Here is a 20699-nt window from a genome sequence, read left to right as displayed (position 1 = left end):
ATCTTTGCTTTTAGTCACACCAGGCTGCTGCTAAGGAAGTTGCTCTGGGGACTGAAACTGAGTTCTTTCTCCAGGGGCTGTGTGGATGTGTATCGTTCTTATCTATCAATCCGTCTTGGAGACGTAAGAACAGCCATAGTGGGTCAGGCCAATGGTCTATCTAGCCCAGTAGCGTATTGAGTGATCCATCCCGTTGTCCAGTCCCAGCTTCTGGCAGTCAGAGGTTTAGAGACACCCAGAGCATGGGGTTGTGTCCTTGACTACTTGGCCAATAGCCATTGATGTACCTACCCTCCATGAACTTCTCATTCTTTCTTTTTTGAATCCTGTTATACTTCTGGCCTTCACAATCTCCCCTGGAAATGAGTTCCGCAGGCTGGCTAGTATCAGAGGGGTAGCCGTCTTAGTCTGGATCTGGAAAAAGTAACAGAGTCCTGTGGCACCTTTTATAGACTAACAGACGTATTGGAGCATGAGCTTTCGTGGGTGAATACCCACTTCGTCAGACGCATGCCTTTGACTGCGTGTTCTGTGAAGAAGTTCTTCCTTATGTTTTAAACTTGCTGCCTATTGATGGACTGTGAATGGAAGTTAGAAAAACATTGATAATCTGGCTCTAAATGCCTGTGGATGCATGAAGAATCCCTGTAATTAAGGGTCAGGGGAGAGCCTAGGATTTACCTTGGCCTGCTAATACATGTTAAAACTACATCCACCTTGTCCAAGCTAGAAGTTTACCATGTATTCATCAACACATGGCCAAAAACCCTTTTTTCCAGACTTGGCTTTTGTGCATTCCTGGCTCAAACATTTTCTATGCATTGGGCCACAGCTTCATCACCTGGTCCAACAAAGGAACAGTGCTTATAATGGGGATTCATGAAAAGCTGTTCGTCAGGCTAAGTGTGTATTCTCCTCCTGGCTTCAGCAGATCTCCTGCTGATGCCTATGGAGCAAGCAATCCCACACTATCTGTACCATCTCCAAGACATCATCTTGATGTCTCCATTCAGGCTCTGTTATACACACATGCTGCATCTTCTTACGTTGTACGGTTGCTACCCAGGCTGTACTTATACTATGGACAATAAAAAGAGGCCTGCTGCTGTTAGCTGATGCGTCAATACCGTGAATTGCTCATGGGACCAGTGCTTCATGTGGTATTGTTTGTGGGAGAGGAAACCTCTCTTCCCCTGGCCTCCCATGTTAGGTTTGGGGAGCAGAGATCCTGTCTGCACAGAGTGCTCTCCTCTGAGCTCGAGCTGCAGCGCGGTATGTCTCCTGCAGCCCACAGGGCACTATTCTGCTGGTATTTCCTGGATGGGGATCTACCTTCTGGCGCTGTTCCAAAAGGTGCAGCCCCGGCTGCGAAGCGGGCTGAGATGGTGATGATTGTGTGCACAAGTGCAGAAGAACATAAACAGCCGGGCAGGCAGGATTTTTTTGTTTGATACCATTAAAGCGGGATGGGGAGAGGCTTCCAAGTATGTTTGTATAAGGATCGTGTTACCTGGAGATTGCTGTCTCGGTTTCCATAGGAGGGAGAGACCTTCCAGAGCCTGGCTCTGTTTGGGGTGTAAATGGATTTAAGTGCTGGATTGGCAGCCCTGGAAACGGAAACCTCTTCTTTATCCGCAGGCTCATGCTTCCCCACCCACCCCTCCATCATGCCTCTGCCCTGCCCTAGGGGGATCACCTGGCAGGGATGAGGAAGGAGTTGTGGGTGCTCAGCCTGGCCTGGCCACTTATTCCTTGGCCTCCCAGGTGAGATTACTAGGACTGAGTCGTTCCAGTGATATTGGGGTCTGGATACTGTCAAATTCACATCACATCTGCCCAGATCAGTAGCACCCAAGTGTTGGATTTGAACCGGTGACTTAGGCTCAGAGGACTTGATCCAAAGGCCATTGATGCTAAGAGGAGTCTCTCCATTGACTGCAATGGGTTTTGTGGCAGGGACTGTTTTTTAGTTGTTTGCACCAACCCTAGCACAGTGAGCTCCTGGAATACAGATAATAAATAGTAGCCGGCTTTGATTTGATTGAAGTATAATGTAACTACCTTTTAGTTCTCCAGAAACCAAGCCGAGATAAAGCCCAGGCCGTATGATTGTAAGCTGATATTGAGGAGCTGGGGCAGAGTAGGAGGAACCTGTGGGAGGAGAACCAAGACTGATGTCCCTTGCAGAGGGCTAGTTTTATGTCCCCTATTGGGGTGTGTTACAGAATCTCCTTCACTCCTTAGACTCATAGAAGATTCGAGTTGGAAGAGACCTCAGGAGGTATCTAGTCCAACCCCCTGCTCAAAGCAGGACCAATCCCAGCTAAATCATCCCAGCCAGGGCTTTGCCAAGCCTGACCTTAGAGGTTTTTAAGGATGGAGATTCCACCACTTCCCTAGGGAACCCATTCCAGTGCTTCCTTCCTCGTGCTTAGGGCATTGCCATAGAGCCATGAGGTCAAACCTCAGTTAGAGAGAGGGGAGGGGCGAAGGAGTATTGGCTGTTTACTGTTCGGGGATGGAACAGGATCTGCTCACAGAGAGATTTCTTAATGGGATAACAAAGGGATGCCTGTGCCGGTTTGGTACCATTGGGTGTTAGGAAGCCTGGCTCTCCCTTTGGGGGCTGTGATTGTCACCCACTGCCAGCGAGTCCAGCAGTGCTAGCGAACGGTATGTTCCTCCATTGCACTTCAGCTGGGCTTGTCATTGAAATGGCATTTCGATGGGCAGGCCCATCCTTTCTGGCACTTTGACTAATTGCCAGTCACTGTGTCCCCATCTCTCCCTCCTCCCCCGCCCCCCCCCCGTGTGCAGGACATATAACTGAAGCAGCAGTTAGGAGCTTATTTAGGTCACGCCAGACCACATTTAAAGGCCCAGTGTCCGCCTAATCTGTACTTTCTCCAGCACCATTGCAGTCAGAGCTGCCCAGTGGCTCTTCTTTTCAGGCAGTTGTATAAATACGAGGACTGTGGTTTTGCAGCGCTGTGGGGCTATTGCAGCTCACAAATATCTCCATCTCCCATGGACCCAGCAAGGGGGGAGGAAAAGCCATTGCTAAGGAATGGGATTTGGATACAATGCCGGCTGAGCTGGCTGCATGTGGGGAGAGCATTTTACCCATGGCTTTGCTTTCTGGGAGGTGGAATTCCAGCGTGCGCTCGGTCTGTGGTGGAATTTGTGCATCTTTTCCGAATAATGGCTTCTGCAAAGGGAGTTTATGGGAATGTGTTCATATGGGAAACTAGACCCTTCGAAGGGAATGCTGAGTAATGGGACACATCCCATCAATGGATTAAATTGTCTGTCTGGTGCTATAAATGTGCCAAGCACCTTATAGATCCAAAGATAATGTCCCTGCCCCAAAGAGTTGACGGTCCAGATTGTTTGCAGTCTACGTAAAAGTGACTTAATTTAAAAAGTTTGATATGATGCTCAAAGCGGTTTATCCAAACAGCCCCAGAGAGCCATTCTCTTTGCAATGTAAGCAGCAGTGCACTGCAATGTAAAACTGATTTGTTTGAGTGTCTTTCCCACCCCCCCAATATCCTCCCCCCCCCCCCAGCTTTAACTCGGTGTTGGTTATCTGGAGAATACATTCAGGGTTTTATTGCAAGGGGCAAGTTTTCTGTTTAATCTACATTTAAACTGTTCAATCCTACATCTTAACAGACACATCCAAACTGGTCAGTGGTGAAATGGTTAAGTGGGCTTGCTGCTTAAACTGTCATAGTTAACATCTCAGGGTTAACATCCTATTGAGCTGGATGGATGCAGTTAACACCTCTCGAGGTGGGCCCCATCCAAAGCCCATTGAAATCAGTGGAAAGATTCCTATTGACTTCAGTAGGTTTTTGCATCAGACCCTCAGGTTGTGTCTTCACTGCACTGCTAATCTGGGTGACTGGCACCTGGGTCAGCCTAGCATCCCCACTGCAAGGCCCTTCTCGCATTACTGTGACCTCACTAGTTATGTCCTTGCCCCGTGTGTCTGGGGCTGTATCCCATGATGCTTTGGGAAAGAATCCTAGAGTGCTCAGCACAATCAGTTGAGGGTGAACTTGTCTGTCTTTCGGGGGGAGCTGCGGGATTGCTCCCATCCTTACTGCAAAGTGGATAGACTGGAGCAGAGCTCAGCTTTGACCCATCCCTCCACCTGAGTAAACTAGCATAAAGCACCTTCAAACCTGGGTCAGAGGCTTTTCTGTGTGGATGGTAGAGGATACAGGGCTAAATCCCAGGTAAGAGCCTGGATTAACTGTGCAGTGAAGACAAAACTGTTAGAGCTGTTGCCTCAGGCTGTCTGCAAACATGGGAAGACAGCCCTGCCAAGTCTAGAAACACTGTTTAAAACAATGGAAATCTGAGCCCCTTTTAGAAGCTCACATAGCAGCTTCCAGAAAGTGCTGTTAAATCCTGGTGTCATGTGCCTGTTCAATTCATGCCCTACCCACAATGCACTACATTGGGCTCCCTCTGCAATAAAGATACACTTGGACATTGCTCCCAATGCAATTAAAGAAAGCAAGAGACACCGCAAAAGAGAACAAAGTAACACCAGCTGGTTCTGTGGAACTGTCCCTAGTTTCCTGCCCTGTAAATGGATCCACCACTGCTTGATTGGTTCAGCTCAGGCTGACTATGAAGAGGGGGGGAAGTGAAAACCAAGTTCTAGGCTTCAGGGCTAAATTGTGTGTTTAAATGTCATCCGCCCCTCCCCCAGGTAGGAAAGGGTATGTCTCTGGGGACAGCTGGTGAGCTGTCTCTCTAGCTCTTTTAATAGCTAGTTTCAATACATACAGTTAGCAAAAAATAAATATGTAAGCAGCCCCGCTGACTTTGATGGAGTTGTTCCTGTCTATAAAGTTTTTTTTTTTTGCGAGTGAGGGCCCTCTAGTCTGATCAGACTGATTTGAAAAGGGTGAGGATTTGCTTTCTCTGCTGTCCTGCCATGGGTTCTCTTGTGCCATAGAAATGGAGAGAAGAGAGCTCCTTTCCAGACTAATCACTGGGCAACGCTGGTAACGGATTGTTAGCTCTCTGGGGCAGGGATTGCCTTCGTTATGTGTTTGTGCAGCGCCTAGCACAATGTGGCCGGAACCCTCTGGCGCTACTGCACTATGAGGAAATAACTGTAACTTGGCGATAACATGGAACGTGTCTATGGCTCTTTCCTTTAGTGCCATGCAAATACTAATTAGTTAATGAACACAGTGCACGTGTTCCCAGGGCTGCAGTTTGTTTTGGTTTTAATAGGACAGTTATTTTACATGAAATAACTACCAGACATACCTGAGGAGCGGCAGTAACGTAACAGCTGGCATTGTCAGAGTGTTGTCAGAGCTTTGAGCTGGCATACATGCATGTGTAATGCATATTTATCTTGCATAACTAAACAACAATGGGTTTGTTTTTATTACTCAGCTGGTCTTTTTTGACTGGGTTCATCTCAGAATGTGACTGTACAGAGGGAAATGGCCTCTTTGGCTCCCGGGCGGCTTTCTGAATTGTGCACTGTGACTGCAGCTGCCCAGCTAAATTCTGATTCCTTGGTCCTTGATGCTGATGATATTGTAGGAAGCAGGAAAAACACAGCTTAAATTTCCAGACACCAAGGCTGAGCTTTCAGTGCCGGCATTTGGGAGAGTGGGGGAGAGAAGAAAAATTTGTTTTGACTTGCAAACGAAGCAGATTTAATAGGAAAGTCATTGGTGGTGACTTAATCTGGAATGCTGAGGTGTTATTTTTAGAGTTGCTTTTCTCTCTGTTAACCACATTTTAACAAATAACAGCTGAGCAGAATGCCTGTATGGAAATCTGGCTTTTAAAGTGTTCCCTACCCGTAATGCAGAATGTCTTTCTGTATGACAGAGCAAAACCACTGAGATTTCCCCTCTCTTTATAGTGAACGTGTTTCCATAGTGACGCGAAACCTGAGAGTCCGCTCTGGGTGCCTGTTTGTTTGAGGTTGATGTTTTCAGTTTAATAGATTTGTTTGTTTTGGTGGTTTGTTTGTTTTTAACCTGAATTAACTTCAGAGAACGTGTGTGTGTGTGTGTGTGTGTACACACACATTCCATCTCTTAGTGAAACTGGACAAAGCAAGACTGTTTTAGTTGAGCCAAAACTATAGAGGGGAACTGAACTGAAATCCTGACTCCAGACCCCTGGAACTTTGAGGAAACTTGGATCCTGTTCAGCTCAGGCCAAAAACTTGGGGCGATTCAGCCCTAGGTTTGTTTTATCTGAACCATAAAGTTCAAAAAGGTCTGCCAATGGTTCTGCCTTTGGCTCCTCTCTCTTGCAGGGTCTGGCTGCATGCACCAAATTCTGGTTGAAGTCGATGGGAAACGAGCATATGGAGGATTTGCAGGACGTAGCTATTACAGTGAGCAAGGCCAGGATTGACTTGATCTTCCCCCGGTTGCTCTCCACGTAGCTCCCAGGGATGTCAATGAAAGCAGGGCAGGGGAAGGCTGTTTGGTCAAGTGACAGAACTTTCCTCCTGCTTGTCTTTATTCAGCTGCACTTTTGAAAGTGGATATTTTGGTTACATTTTCCTTGCCTCTGGTGTTTAAATCACTTGGCTGGAGCCTCCGGATGGATGGTGCTGCGCCATTGCCTGTTGCTAGTCTGCAGCTCGGTGGCTGTCTCCCGGCTGTCGTTTAGTGATGGTGTCCTGGTCACCACCGTGCAGCTTAGCTTAGTGTAGGCACTGGCGCCTCTCTTGCTTCTGTGAGCATCTAAATGACTCAGGACATGGCTATGGTTTACTGTTAGCGGGGTGATATAGCTAAGCCCCTGTTTCCTGCAGTGTTTCTGATCATGTTGGATTGTGCCACAACATTCATCTTGGGATTTATTTTTTTTTGAATGCCCCCAGATTTGAGCGTGTCTGGCCCTGGCGTGTTGATTCAGACCCATCTCTGCTAATGGGTAGATGGGTCTGAATGAGCCTGGGAAGCTTTGGACATCCTGCAGACAAGCCCCTGAATGCTTGGCTGTTGAGTTGCATCTTCTCCAAACTGTCAGAATTTCTTGGGGCTTTGGATCTGGGGCCATCAGTGCTGTAACACCCTTTTTTTGCACTGAAGTAATTCCCTCTCCAGTCCAGTCCCATGCAGGTGAAGAGAGAAAGTGAGTGGGGTGCTGGAGAGTTCAGAACCTCCCCGCAAAGCTCTGATCTAGTGAGAAGGGGCAGTTCAGGGTGGTCCTTCCTTCCGCTCGGACCCTGAAACCCAAAGAACCCTGGGTGGAAGGCAGGCACTTCTGCCTCTCTTGCACACCAGTGCTTACGCAGTGACGGTGGATGTTGCCTACGGATCCCAGCAGCTGTTGTTTTGGGGCTGCCGAGGCCTCTCCAGCAGTCCTTGCCCTAGAGAAATCATTCTAAACAGGAACGTGGCTTGGAATTCAGACTGAGGGGATAAGGCTCTGTGGCTGCCGGTAGCTGGTAATCCAGAGCAGGTGAATGAGGCCCCGCAAAGGGAAACCAAGTGCTAATCCAGCTCCGGAAAGTTTTTGAGTGGGAGGAGCAGCCCAGTTAGCCCACTAGCATGTGTCTGCAGTGGCTTGTTAAATTGCTGTGTCTAAGGATGAGTTGACTTTGCTCAGTGTTCATTTGATTTTCTGTGCAGTGGGAGCTGCAGGTGCTCTGGGAACATGACTGAAAGGCAGTCCCTAATATCTGTAACATGCTGCTGTCGTGCCCGGAACGTAGACATGGCCTCAAAAGCGCTATCTCGGTGCAAGAGAAATGGCCTTTGGGCAAAAGCTGCCTCACCCTAGAATATTGATTTTAAATCTTTGTGTTACCGGGGATTTCTTGGCTGCGCCTTCAAATGATCAGCCTTTGGGTGGTGCTGGGGCAGGGTGTACTGCAGGCTCTGCATCCACAAATGCAATGCTGACCAGCCAGAGCAGGGATGAGGGGGAGCAGGGGGCTACGTTCAGGCAGTTCTGAAGCCCTGATGTTGTCCTAGGTCTATTCGCTGAGGGCCCAGCGCTTACTGTCTGGGTACTCTTCTGTGCCTCGCTGGGGCTGCTCCCAGTAGTGAACGCAGGGTTGGGCCCTCGGACCCTTTCGGGCAGGAACTGTGGTCAGAATATTAACAGTCAGGCTGCTCCGTGCACAGGTTAGGCCCTTAAATGAGAGTAACTTGATTCTCAAAGGTGCTGAGAACCTTCAGCTCCCATCATCTTCGGTAGCTCAGCGCCCGTGAAAATCAGGCGGCTTTAATTCCAGATATTGATGTTAGGTGGTTGGCCTGTGACTCTTACCCGATTGCAAGCACCTACCAGCCTGTGGGTGCCATCTCCGCAATCCCAATAATATGAAATTTTCCTAATGACAAAACAAAAGCGCTTGGTGTCGGGTCTCCTCCCCTCCAGCTCCCCCCCCCCCACCCCCCTCCTCCAAATGTCAGAACTGACTCTGGGGGCTGGGAGGGAACCACCCGAGAGGAAAATCTCCAGCTAATCAACATCGCCAGGCACATCCCCATTTCACTGCGGTGGAGCCGAAGGAGATGCTGTAGCATAGGGCTCTGGCATGAAATCTGGGCAGTCAGGAGGCTGTGGGGAGGGGCTGGGAGTGGGTGTGGGGGGGGTTAAACCCCCTCATGCAGTGCAGAACAGCCCAGAAAGCCCAGCAGTAACAAATGGAGGAGTCATGCGTCAGCTGTGTCCGGAGTCGGGGGCGGGGAGCATGGCTAGAGAACAAAAGCCCTCGTTTTCTTTCTCCCCTGCCTTTCACAAACAGCCCTGCGCTGGCCGCGCCGTTCAATGGACCTTTCCTGCGTTTGCTCTGCTTCAGCTGTTTATTGGGTCACTCTAAATAACAACCCAAAAAAAAAGAAGAGCGAGAGAGATGGTGGTTTTTTGATTGGCTAGACTACAATGAGACCCTCTCTGCTTTAATGAATACAGTAGCAGCATTGACTTGGGTTACCCGAGTGCATTGACCCTGCCATGCCATCCAGATCAGTGATGGGGCTGGGGTTCGCAGCATTCAGAGCACTCAGGCCATAGACTTTCTATGGGGTGCTGGGGATTGAGGATATCTTTTGGGTAACCCTTCGCTAGCTGCTTCAGTGCCGTTACATAGTGCAGGTGCAATGGCTGATCCAGACAAGGGTACAAACGAATCTGGGTATCTAGGGCCTTGTGAAATCATCCTCCCTGTAAAGGGGGAAGAAGCGGAAGTAGAGAGATTCTGGCTGACTTTTCAAAACAGCCCACTGACTTTGGCTGCCGCTGTCTCATACACCAGCCTACCTCGCAGAGGTGTGAGAACCAGCAGCGCCCATTGGTTTTCTGCTAGAGTTGAGTGCTCATCACCTCTGAACAAAGTCCATGTGTGTCTCAAGTTGGGCACCTGAAATTAGTGGGTGCTTTGTTTGGAAAATGTTTTGCTAATTGATTTGATGACAGCCAAGAGAAACAATTGGGGTCACCAGGGCTCTTAAAATGCTGGAGTTCTTGACTCTTAGGGCTTGCCTAGGCAGAGAGTTTACACCAGAGTAATTAAGATCAGAATGTAATGCTATTTAAACTGGTGCACATCCCTGTGTGGACACTCTTATTTGAGTTTGTAGGGCTTGCTCTGGTTTAGCTTAAATCAGTTAGAAGCAGCCACCCTTAAACTGAAATAAGTGTGTCCCCACAGGGGCTTGCACCAGCTAAAGTAAACCAGTGCCAATTTGTGTACAGGCAAGGTCAGATCCCTTGGCAGTTGTCTTCATCCGCAGAGAATGTCTGTGGCTTAGAGATGCTAGCACTGACACAAGGATCCTTGGTTCCTCTCCCCAGACCCAGGCACTGACTTGATCTTTATTACCACTTTAGTAACCAGGTCTGCATTAAAGGCATCCAGTGGAGTGGGAGGTGGGGGCGTGTGTGGAAAAAACAGAAATGAGATTGGAATTGCACAGCTAAACCATGTTTGAACCGCAGCCAACAGACAAGTTACAAGCTAAAGCCAGTGGATTATTGAATAGGCGGCTATTTACAGAGTAGTGGAGCTGCATTGAGTGGCTGCTCTGGAATGGTGCATGGGATAGGAGAAGAATGGATTGGTCCCTGTGGAGAGGGCTGAGGATTAATTCCTCAAGAGGAGAGAAACTCCCCATTCCACTCCTGTCCCAAGAGCTCAACAGGCAGCTAGAAATCAGAGTGGACTGATTTTTAAATCACAGCAATTTAAAGCCCCAATTTTAATCATGATTTAAATCAACCATCAGGAAACCTTGATTTAAAGCATCAATTTTAATTGTGTTTTGCATGTGTACTTTAGTTATTTCCCTAAAGAGAGGTTGATTCTCATTGGTTGGTAACCATTAAAACATGTTGATTTGCAACTAATTATAACCTTTGCACTAAAATTGGTGCTGCTTTTTGCTAACCAGAAGGTTACACTATTTCTGTACACATTTATTTAAACAATTATATAGCTTAATTTGGGGGGGGGGGTCAGATTTTTTTTGTGATAGAAAATGGTGAATGATGCCTTTCATACTTGTGATTTGTGTCAAGCTCTGGATGGAAATTCAAATTCAGTGCACAAAAGATGCATTTTAATTTGTTTATTAAATACAACTTCCTTAAATGTGCTGGATATATAAGAAGAAAGGTGTGTGTGTGTGGTTTTTGTGTTTGTTTGTTTTTTTGGGTCAAAATACATTTTTGCATTTAAAACTAACCGGCTTATTAAACTAAGTAAATTGAACTGATGATTTCTGGTTACCATATCCTTCAAGATTTTTAAATTAATAGCTTTCATCCTTTGATACCTAGTTCTTATTCATAGATTAAAAGAGGGGAGAAAAAAACCTCTTCTGCTTTTTTCAGTTCTTTGGGGCAAGGACTCTCTTCCCTATGTGTTTGAACACCATGTGTAGCACAAAGGGGCCCTGGTCACGTGCATGCACTGCCATAACAGTCACATCTGCTGGACGTATTTCTGTTCTAGTCGAGAGAAGGTGGGTGCGGGAATGTCTTTTATTGGACCAATTTTGGTTGGTGAAAAAGACAAGCTTTTGGGTTCATGCTTTCAGTGCAGAGATTTTTTTCCATCCAGGTTAAACACAGAACCTTTAACTCTCTAGTTTGTCCGAGTTGATTTTAGAGATGAGCAAAACTAAGTGGCAGATTTAGGTTTTGCAAAACAAAAGCATTTGATTTTTGTAAGCCCAGTCCCCTTGTGCCCTCCCCACATGCCTCCAAACCAGGGTTACTGGTATCTTTTACCTGGCTCCCATTTTAATTATACACGTTCCTAGGTTAGCAGCAGGACTGAGGACAGATAAGTGGTTCTAGTTTTGGCCTATCAAGGCTGCGAATAGTGATGGTCAAAAATGCAGGTAGCTTTGTCTTGGTTTTCAAATTATTGCTGGGCATGGGCAGGTTTTATTTTTGCCAAAAAAACCCATGGATCAAGTACTGGCTCCCTGGGAACTGAACCAAACCCCCGAGGCATGGCTGGAAGAAGACAGAAAAATCATTATGGTTTTGATTCGTCTCTAAGTTGTAATGATGTTGTTGCATTTCGAATGCACCCATTACTTTAGTGTCTAGACACTCCATCTCTGCACCTCTGTCTCTCTCCATCTCCTGCTCTGTGTCCCTGCGTTGGGGGTCAGATCTACGTCATTTGAGTCCTTTGAAGTGGAGTGAGTTACCGTTGGACACTCTCTCTGTTTAATCAGATGCAGTGATACCTATTATTTTTGTGTGCTAATTGCCACCCACGGTGACATTCTGGTTCCTCTTCCTTGTGCCCTGAGCTGTGCCCGTTTGTGTGAGCAGTATGTTGCCATGCGTGGCTGCCTTTATAGATAGATTGTGGAAATGCATGCTTAAGTTAACAAGAACACAAAGCTCAAACATGGAGCAAGGGCTGAAATTGCTGTGTTGGCTGGGTGCTTTTTTGCCCCGAGCTTGGGTGGAGGGAGAAACATGCAGGGCTCAGGTTTGTTTTTTTTATGAATTTCATCACCCTAGAAAAGGAGCACTTCCCAGAATGCCTGTCTGTCCTCAGAAGTCCTGCCTCTGGGGAAGCTTGTCCGTATAGTTTTTCACGTAAGGTGCAACTGTCTGAGTGCACGAGTGGCCCTCATACATTCTTGTGTGCGGGGACGTGGGGTTTGGATTAAATCCAGTGCCCCTGCTGTCTCATTGCAGAGTGCAGCTGCATTTCCCACTCTCCTGTGTGTTCCATGTAATGGGCCTGAGTTTCAGAAGCTCTGAGCCCCTGTGGTTCCAGCTGAAGGCAGTGGGGAGTTGACTGCTGAGCACCCCTTTAAATCCAGCCCACTGTCTCCAGCTGATGAAGAGACTGTGTGCAACAAAGCAGTTTTGATTTTCTTTTTTAAAACCCCTTTAGAAGTGAAACCAGACCAGAGGAGAACTCAGGCTCCCTACACTGCCTCGTGTATGGAACTAAGAGGTTTAGTTCCTAATCCCCAGCCACTGACTCACTTGTGCAAGTTGCAAAGGCTCCCTTGTAACAGACTCCGGTGCCATTGGGGTTCTCTCCTGCCAAAATGATGAGTGTGGATTTCAGTAACTCAGGCCAAGATTTTTCCAAAGGGGCTAGAGATTTTGGGTGTCTTCATAAAATATCAGGGTTGGACGGGACCTCAGGAGGTCATCTAGTCCAACTCCCTGCTCAAAGCTGGACCAATCCCCAGACAGATTTTTGCCCCAGATCCCTAAATGGCCCCCTCAAGGATTGAACTCTCAACCCTGGGTTTAGCAGGCCAATACTCAAACCACTGAGCTATCCCTCTCCCTTAACTTGAGATGCCTTAAAAAGGCCTGATTTTTTTTTTTTTTTCTTCAGGCCTGAAAATTGGGCCCCTTAAGTATGTGTCATGTTGGGCACCCAAAACCACTGGTCACTTTGGAGAATCTTGGTCAAAATGGAGAAAGCTGTGGAATAGTTTCCCCCGAAGAAAGGGACGAGAGCCCCATCCCTCAAGTCACTTAAAATTAGACTGGACTTAATACTGGCGAATATGCCTGCATTGGTTCCCGACAGAGGAGGGGTTCATGGGTATCTCCCAGCTCTTGATTTCAGCCAGGGGCAACTCCAGGTTTCTAAAGTCATTGAAAATCCTTTGGGTCCAGTAGCTCAGGCTGTCTCAGCTGGGGCCAGGGACTGCAATTTTCTGCTCTTAACGCCTAAAGTAAAACAAAATGTGCATTAAGTGTGTCAGGAAATCCTGACCTGCAGAGCCAAGCAGCTGATGGGGCGACTGGCTGCTCCCATGTCTTGGGGAAAACCTTTCTCCTCTGCTCCCCCACCCCCATTCAAGTTTAGCTTCTGGCCCCTGTTTCATACTCTTCCTGTTTTTCCCCTTTGTAGTTACTTTTTAATAGGGCTTTAGAATTGTTCCTTGACTGAAGTGGCTCAGGGACAGGAAGGAAGGAAGGCAGAGACTCCACAGAGTTGGAAGAATACACCTCCATCTGTTTAACTTCCTGACACTATTGTTTTAGTGCTTGAGCGATTAGCTCTCCGGGATGGAGCCGCTGGAGGCTACAGTGGGTTTGGTGCCGCAGAAGTATATAACCCACAGTAAAGGATGTTGGCCCTGTCTCCCCTTCCAGTCAGTGAGACCGGAGAAGGAGACTGGGAGTCAGGATCTTTGGGTTCCTTTCACAACTGCTTTGCTTTTGAGCCTCAGTTTCCCTATCTGTAGAATGGGGGCAGCCATGCCTGCCTTCCTCACAGTGGGCTTGTGAGGTGCTGTTCAACATTTGTGCTTTGAGAACTGGGGATGAAGGGAGTTGTGGAAGTGTGTATGTGCCCTGTATTGCGGCGTGCGTCCTCTTGGCAGTGGTGGGGCACCCGCAGTTCCCATTGGACTTCAGAGGAAGTGAATGCAAGCACTTCACACCACTCCGGCTGTGGTCCGCATCTTGCTGGGTGGAGCCTGTTGCTGTTCTCCCCGTCTGCTCCCACCACCCAGGGCAGATTCAGCTTCCAAAGGACTGCTCCATCTTGGCTCCAGTGACCATCAGCTCAGTGTCGCTGGGTCTCTCCAAAGCGCCTTCCCCCGTTGTGTTAACAAAGATGTAATGATTGAAAGAGGGGACTGATTTAAAGCACCTCTGCCTCCGTGTCTGTGAAGGCCCCATCTCTCTGCACAGTGAAACCCCACCCCCAGAGAGTAGACAACAGCAGGGCCTGGCGGGCAAAGTTCTAGCTCAGTAGGTATCCATGAGGTCTTCATGTCTTGTGGTGGTTACTCAAAAAGGCTGGCCCTACATGCTGCCCCAGGTGCAAGTGGTGCCCTACTGGTACTTCAGATGGGGGTCTGACATTCCTGGCACCTTAAGTTGTTTGTCAACCAAGGCCCATGCTAGCAGTAACCTAGACCTGGTCTGTTGTTACACAGGGCATCTTTCCTGTGTCCTTGGCCCTTGGATACTATGGGGATGGGGTTGGCTCAAAAATCAGAGTAGGATGGTCTCTCTCGACCTCTTCCTGAGCATTGCACTTGAAAGGAAATGGCGTATATCCCTGTGTGTGGATGGTGAGGGGAGGACAATCCCAAGAGGTGGGGAAAACGAAACTCTGCTGCTTGTATTGCTGCTCTCTGGCATTGCATGGAAACCCCCCTAAGGAAACCTCTTGCGTTGCTGATTCTTATTTTAGACAAGCAGAACAAGGCGGAGCTTCTGCTTTTGTGTCCGATTCACAGAAATGAAGCTGTTTTCCTCTCGCTAGAGAGGGGTTTTTTTTGTTTCCTTTCAAACAGGGCTATATGTTGTGGCTTATGCAAGAGGCTCAGAAGTAACTGCAGTTCAGCCTGGTGAACCCAGGCTTCTGCTTCAGTGAATGAGTGAAACCTAACTCAGGGCTTGTGTGAACCCTGGGGGAAATGGGCATAGGGGGAACAGATTTCTAGAGGAAGCTTCCTGGCTTTCTCCGAAGGACTCCTCCCAAGTTATCAATGAGCGAGCGCCGTCTAGAATGGGGCACCGGAAATCTTACTTTCACTGACCTTGGAAAAAGTCACCTACATTTTGATCCAAAGTCCATTGAACTCCATGCAAAGACTCCCATTGACTTCAATGGGCTTTGAACCAGGTCCTTAATCTTGTCTACACTAGCATTCTCGGACTGTTAATTCTCAGCAGGTGCAGAGCCAGTGGTGGAAGGTGGATTGTAGACAGGGTTAGATGAGATGAGGGTAAAACACACTTGAGTCTTGGCCTATATGGCAGCCTCCACCTCTACTGCCGCTGGAGTAGCTGCATTTATTCAGAATTGTGGATCCAGATCTACCCTGAGGTAGTAAGAGCTCCACTGTCTTATTTTTTCCTATCTGTGTAAACAGAGTGGTGGTCTCTCTTGGGGAAGGATGCAGGATCTCATTCACTTAGGCTCACATAATAAACAGTAATAGGCTTTAAAACATTTGAGTTCCTCAGCTGGAAGGTGTTAGAGAAGCAGAGTCGTCTTATTTAATCCAGATGCTGTCCAGGATGCCTCAGTGTAAAAACAGCTTCTCTAAGCACCTCTGTCTCTGTCACCCATACTGCAGGCTGATACCTTTTTAATAACAGTTCATTACCTGTGTTTACTGAGGGCTAAGTGTGAACTAATGGGCAGATGAGTTAACTCTTAGGTCTTGGTAATTGTATGTTAATTGTTTGTATCTCACCTGCAGTGGCTTTGTCATGCCCACACTTAAATTAAGTCACACACTTCCCCTCCTCCTTCACCTTATTGACTCATCTCAAAGACGTTTTAAAAAAAAAAACCCAAACTTGTTTGGGAGCCGCTCGGTTTGGTTTTTGCATCGTTCTCCAGGTTGGCCAATGAGACTTGACAAAGTCAATTTCGCTTTTGCTTCTTGGCTGGTTTCATTGTGTGGTTCTCACTGCTTCCTTCTGTGGGTTGCAAATGCTGCAGGGGAAGGTCTGTTTATAAACAACTGTTTCCACTGGAATTTTACAATTATTTTTTTTTGGAAATCACGTTTTTTGTGTTTAGCTCTTATGTAACCTACATGTGGAGCTGAGCTTGAGGGCGGCCTCTCTTTGACTCTAATTGTTCTATGAGGAGAACATCATTCTATCAGGATTATACCCTTGCTGCAGACTTGCAGCTGTGGCTGTTTGCTATGCTTCTTTATTAGACCTCAGTTTGAAAACATTGGGATTCAAAGCTCTATAATGCAGATCTCAAGCACTTTACAAACAAGGTTGGGATCACTTTGTCTTGTAAATGGAGGAAACTGAGGCACGGAGAGGTGACTTGGCTTGCCCAAGGTCATCCAGCTGGCTAGCGGCAGAGCCAGAAATACAACCCTGGTCTCCTGAGTCCCAGTCCAGTGATCTATCACTAAGCCACACTGCTTCTAGCATTTTGAACCAGTTTTTTAAAAATGCTCCCACTTTTCCAACAGTCCAGCCAAGCCATCTGAGGTGAATTTCTGCTTTTATGTTCCTTGTGGTGAAACTGCAGAGGAAACTTACAGATGCCTTTTCAAAAGGTCTGCAGTTTGTGCATAACTGTACATTCAACACCCACCTAATTAAGCAAATGCGGGTTTTTTCATATGCCTTGAAATCGGAGGTCCTTTGGAAATGTAGCCATCAGAGGAGGACAGGATTATACGCTGAACTAGATAGGCTGAGGCCAACAGCCAAGCACTTCAGAAGTGAGCACTGGTTTCTGAGAGCCGCCGCCTTTGCTTTCCTAACTTGCGCCACTTTGGGCTGTATTTTCAGGGGTGCTGAGCTCTCACTGCTCCAGCTGAGGTCAGTGGGAGTTGCAGAGCTCAGGCCCATGGTGTCATAAAAATGGAGTTACTTGGGGTAAACTCAGCTGCAAATGACTTGCCGGAAGTCACAGAGGGGGTTGGTGTGAGCGCTGGGATTAGAACGCCAGAGGTCCTGGTGCTCAGTACCACAGTCAGACTGCTAGATCTCACCTCACTCCCAGTCCAACTTCCTGTTCTGTTTCTGCTAAATTGCAGAGTAGGGGGGAAATGCACTGGGAAATATTAGTCCAGATGTTCATTTGGGCCTTAGCTGCCTCTGTGTTTCTGCTTTGTTTTGCTTCCTTAGTTTCTGACCAACATGTGCAGAACGCACAATCAGCAGGAAAAAATGGGGAGGAAAGAGGAAGCTGATGCCAAGAATAAAGACTTAATATTTGATAGTCCTATCCTAGCAACCCGCCCAGGCCCTCAGTGCATGCCTGTCCTATACCCATCGGATATCCGTTTGCTTTGTGCGTGATTTGTGAAGAGGGTATCGCAAAAATCATCAGGGGAAAAAAAAATAACTGAATCAGGCAGACTCAAAGTAGGAAGGAAATGGAGTTTGCACATATATGTGACAACGCAGGGCATTCCATCTGCATGTGATACGGAACTCGTGAGTGGGATTGATTGCTGAGTCGTAACATTGCTTTCCCTTTCAGCTGCACGGCAACTCTGCAAGTGATTCATGGATTAAACACTGGAAATTTTGTACTTGCCAATATATGACTGTTTATATTTTAATTAGGTGAATTCAGTCTTCCTGATGCAGAATTTTGAAGGATCACGAATTTATAGCAGTTGAGCCAAGTTCTGCTCTTAGTTATACTAGTTTAAGGGTCTGATCCTGACGGGTACTGAGCACCTCCAGATCCCCATTACCTTTGCTGGGAGGTACAGCTGCTCAGCATCTCTTGGGATCAGGACATAAATCCAGAGTGATTACCAGCTTTACACCAGTGTAATTAGAGAGCAGAATTTGCTCTGCAGGTTAGATTATGGTGATTGCACGAGAGGCAAAGCGGAAACCCACCCACCCCATGTGTGTCACTGTGCAATTGGATAGGTCCTTTTGTGGGGCAGGATTTGGCTTCCTCTGAAGCATTTGGTGGTCACCACTCTTAGAGAATATGGACTAATAGGCTGCTCCAGTGGGAAAATTGCATGTCTGAGCGTGTAAATTACAGGAACATGGTCTGTCTTTTTTGTGGCAACATCAACCATTTGGGACAAACCCATCTGGCTGAAGTGGTTTTTAAGACATTTCTTAGCATTCTTTTTAAGCAGACTGGGCCTAAAAGTGGATGTGAGGATTTGACGGTATAATTCACACTATCCTAAGGCTTATGCCTTGACTTCAGAGGAGCACGTGTTTCTTCCAGATGCCCATACTTAACCACATTCCCATTTCACTGATCCCCATCTAAGGCCTTGTCTGTGTGGACGTTCTTATTCCGGAATAAGCACAACCACACGTGGAGACTTTCAGGAATAGCTGTTCCCGGGTAACACTCTGCGTAGACTAGCCCTAAGCTTGGAAGCTAATGCCTTGTGAAGTCAATGGGGGTGGAGTGGAGGGAATAGTTCCCTGTAGCTACGATGGAGATGGCTGCCTGCAGGGATTGGTTCAGGGTGGCTTGGTTGGTTGGTTTTATGACAGAAATGCTTCCTGCTGGAGAAGCCGAGGGACTTCCATGGCTGAGGACTCCAGGTTTTGCAGAAATCCTGGAAAGGTCCTTACCCAGCAGACCCACCACTTGCATGACTCCCCCTTCCCCATACAGAGCTTGCTCACGGGGAGCATCCACTCCAATCCAATGCCCAGGTTAAATCCTTGCAGTGCCAGTGGCCACCCGCTGGGAGCTGGTTGGGTCTGAGCAGGAAGTTGGGGTTCCAGCATGGGAGCAGCTTACAGGGGTTAGATCCTGCTCCTGTGGAAACCAGGCTGTTCTCCCCCACTGGATTGGTTTCTGTAGCAGCACAAGGTGTCTCCGTCTCCGCAGCAGCTGGCTCTTGGAGCTGGCTGCCTAACCCAGCTTTTCAGCTGGAAACTGGGAGCCAGGCGAAAGAGCCTCGGAGGCTGCTGCAGGAGCTGGTCGCTGCCCAGCTGGCTGGGGCCAGCCTGTTTGCTTAGTGCGCCCGACCCCGGTATTGCATCAACTTTGTGTTTCCCCTCTGAGGTGTGGGAAGGTGAGCAGCCGGCCCGGGTTAGAGAAACGATGGCGCAAGGGGTCCCCGTGGCCGCTCAGGGCCACTTTCCCACCTTTTCTCAGGTGTGTGTTATGGCTCATAAACCAGAGTGCGGTGTCTGACTGGGCCAAACCCACCCTTGGGGTGGCTCCATTAACGTCAGTGGCTGAGACGAGCCCATTGTACAACCCCCATAGGAGCTAGGGGGGCTGTCGCTAGCCACAGTTCCTCTTGTTCTCATGCTCGCGCTCTGCGGTGCCCAGCCTGGCTCTCTCTCTGTTGTGCTGTGTGTACTCAGGAGGGACTTGGCTGCAAGCCTCCTCTGAGCCCAGCCTGGGTAAATCTCTCCCTCGAAAGGCTTAGCCAGGTATCGGTGTCAGGTGTGTGGTCTCCATAGGACAAGTGGCAGGTTTATTGTATGTCAACATGTTTTGCCATTTTGGGAAGGGAAGGCGGGGAGGGAGGGATCCCCCAGTGTTTTAAAAGGATCCGGATAAATCCTCCTAGAGGGAGCTTTGCCTCCGCAAGCCGTAGGGAGGCAGGGCCATATGCTGCTGTGGAGCTGTTGTGGGTAATGGAGCTAAATTGGCTCCTTGGACTCGAGACCTAGAGCCCAGTTCAAGGCTGCCTTGCAGCTGCCGTGCCAGCCGGAGGGGAGCTTGGGGGAGCAGGCAGAAGTTAGAGCAACCATCAGAGATGCCCTAACCAGCGTCCTGGACCAGGCCAGCCCTCAGGATCACTCAGGCGCAAGCTGCCACTTGCCCCCCCCCACCCCAAACCCTTCCTCTGTGCAGGGCAGAATGGTCTTCGGATGCACTGAAGGGCTTGCAGTTGGGCCAGTGGGTTTGATTCCCAGCAGAGCTGTAGCCCTTCTGTATGGCCTGGGCGCAAGGCAATAAGCCCCCCGTTTTCCAAGTGACCGAGTGAGAGAACACAGGCCTGATGTTCAGCCGTGCCAGGGACCCGCAGCTCCTGTTGACTTCAGCTGGACTTGTGGGTCCTGAGCGCCTCTGAAAATCAGGCATAAGGCACCTCAGGTCAGGCACTCGAACTGAGCCACTCAAAATGAGGGGGCACTGACGTAGGCCAGGTCCCTCCTTTGCACAAAGGGGATCTCAGCACGTATCCATCTTACGTTTGGTGTCGGAACCCCTGACACTAGTATTTGCCAAGCACTTTAGGGTCTATAGAAGGTGCCTTCGAGAATGGGGCAAAATATTGGTACCTGGATGCTATGGTGATGGGCCCATGAGAAATGGGTGGGGACAAACCTGGCAGTGGCATCACTGCAGTGGCTCCTGTGGAGGTGGTAATTCAGTCTCTCGTGTCTAGAGCTTTCTCTGCTCTCCTGTCTGCATACAAAGCCCACTTTGCAGGCTCTCCCTGTGCCCGAGTTTCCCTGCTGGATGCTGTCTCCCAAGCAGGTTCCCGGCTGCAGGTGCCGTCCCTCGCTCCCAGGCAGATGGGTTTCACTGTGACTGTTTGTTATGTATGTTGTGATTGCATTGCCGAGCGGTGAAGGACAGAGTTCCGTGTTCCCCGGTGTGGTTACCAGAAGGACTAGGAAGTGCTCTGGGGGCCGGAGTGGGCAGCGGCCCAGGCAGGGAAGGGAGAGTGGATGGAACAGGCCTACGTTCTGGCAGCTGGGAGCACCCGCGGCCGGGGTGAAACCCACTAGGGAGTGCTGTCGACCTAGCCCCAAATGCTGCAGAAGTGTTAGCTGCG

General features: G+C 48.5%; 1 protein-coding gene across 7 annotated transcripts in view; it reads left to right on the top strand.

Annotated features, from left to right (window-relative positions):
* RALGDS (ral guanine nucleotide dissociation stimulator) overlaps window positions 1-20699 on the top strand; it is a 103324-nt gene that overhangs the window by 64647 nt on the left and 17978 nt on the right. The window lies entirely within an intron of this gene.

Source organism: Mauremys mutica, chromosome 18, assembly GCF_020497125.1.
Source record: "Mauremys mutica isolate MM-2020 ecotype Southern chromosome 18, ASM2049712v1, whole genome shotgun sequence".
In the NCBI taxonomy this organism is placed as follows: Eukaryota; Metazoa; Chordata; order Testudines; family Geoemydidae; genus Mauremys; species Mauremys mutica.
This window is presented reverse-complemented; position numbering and strand designations above follow the sequence as displayed.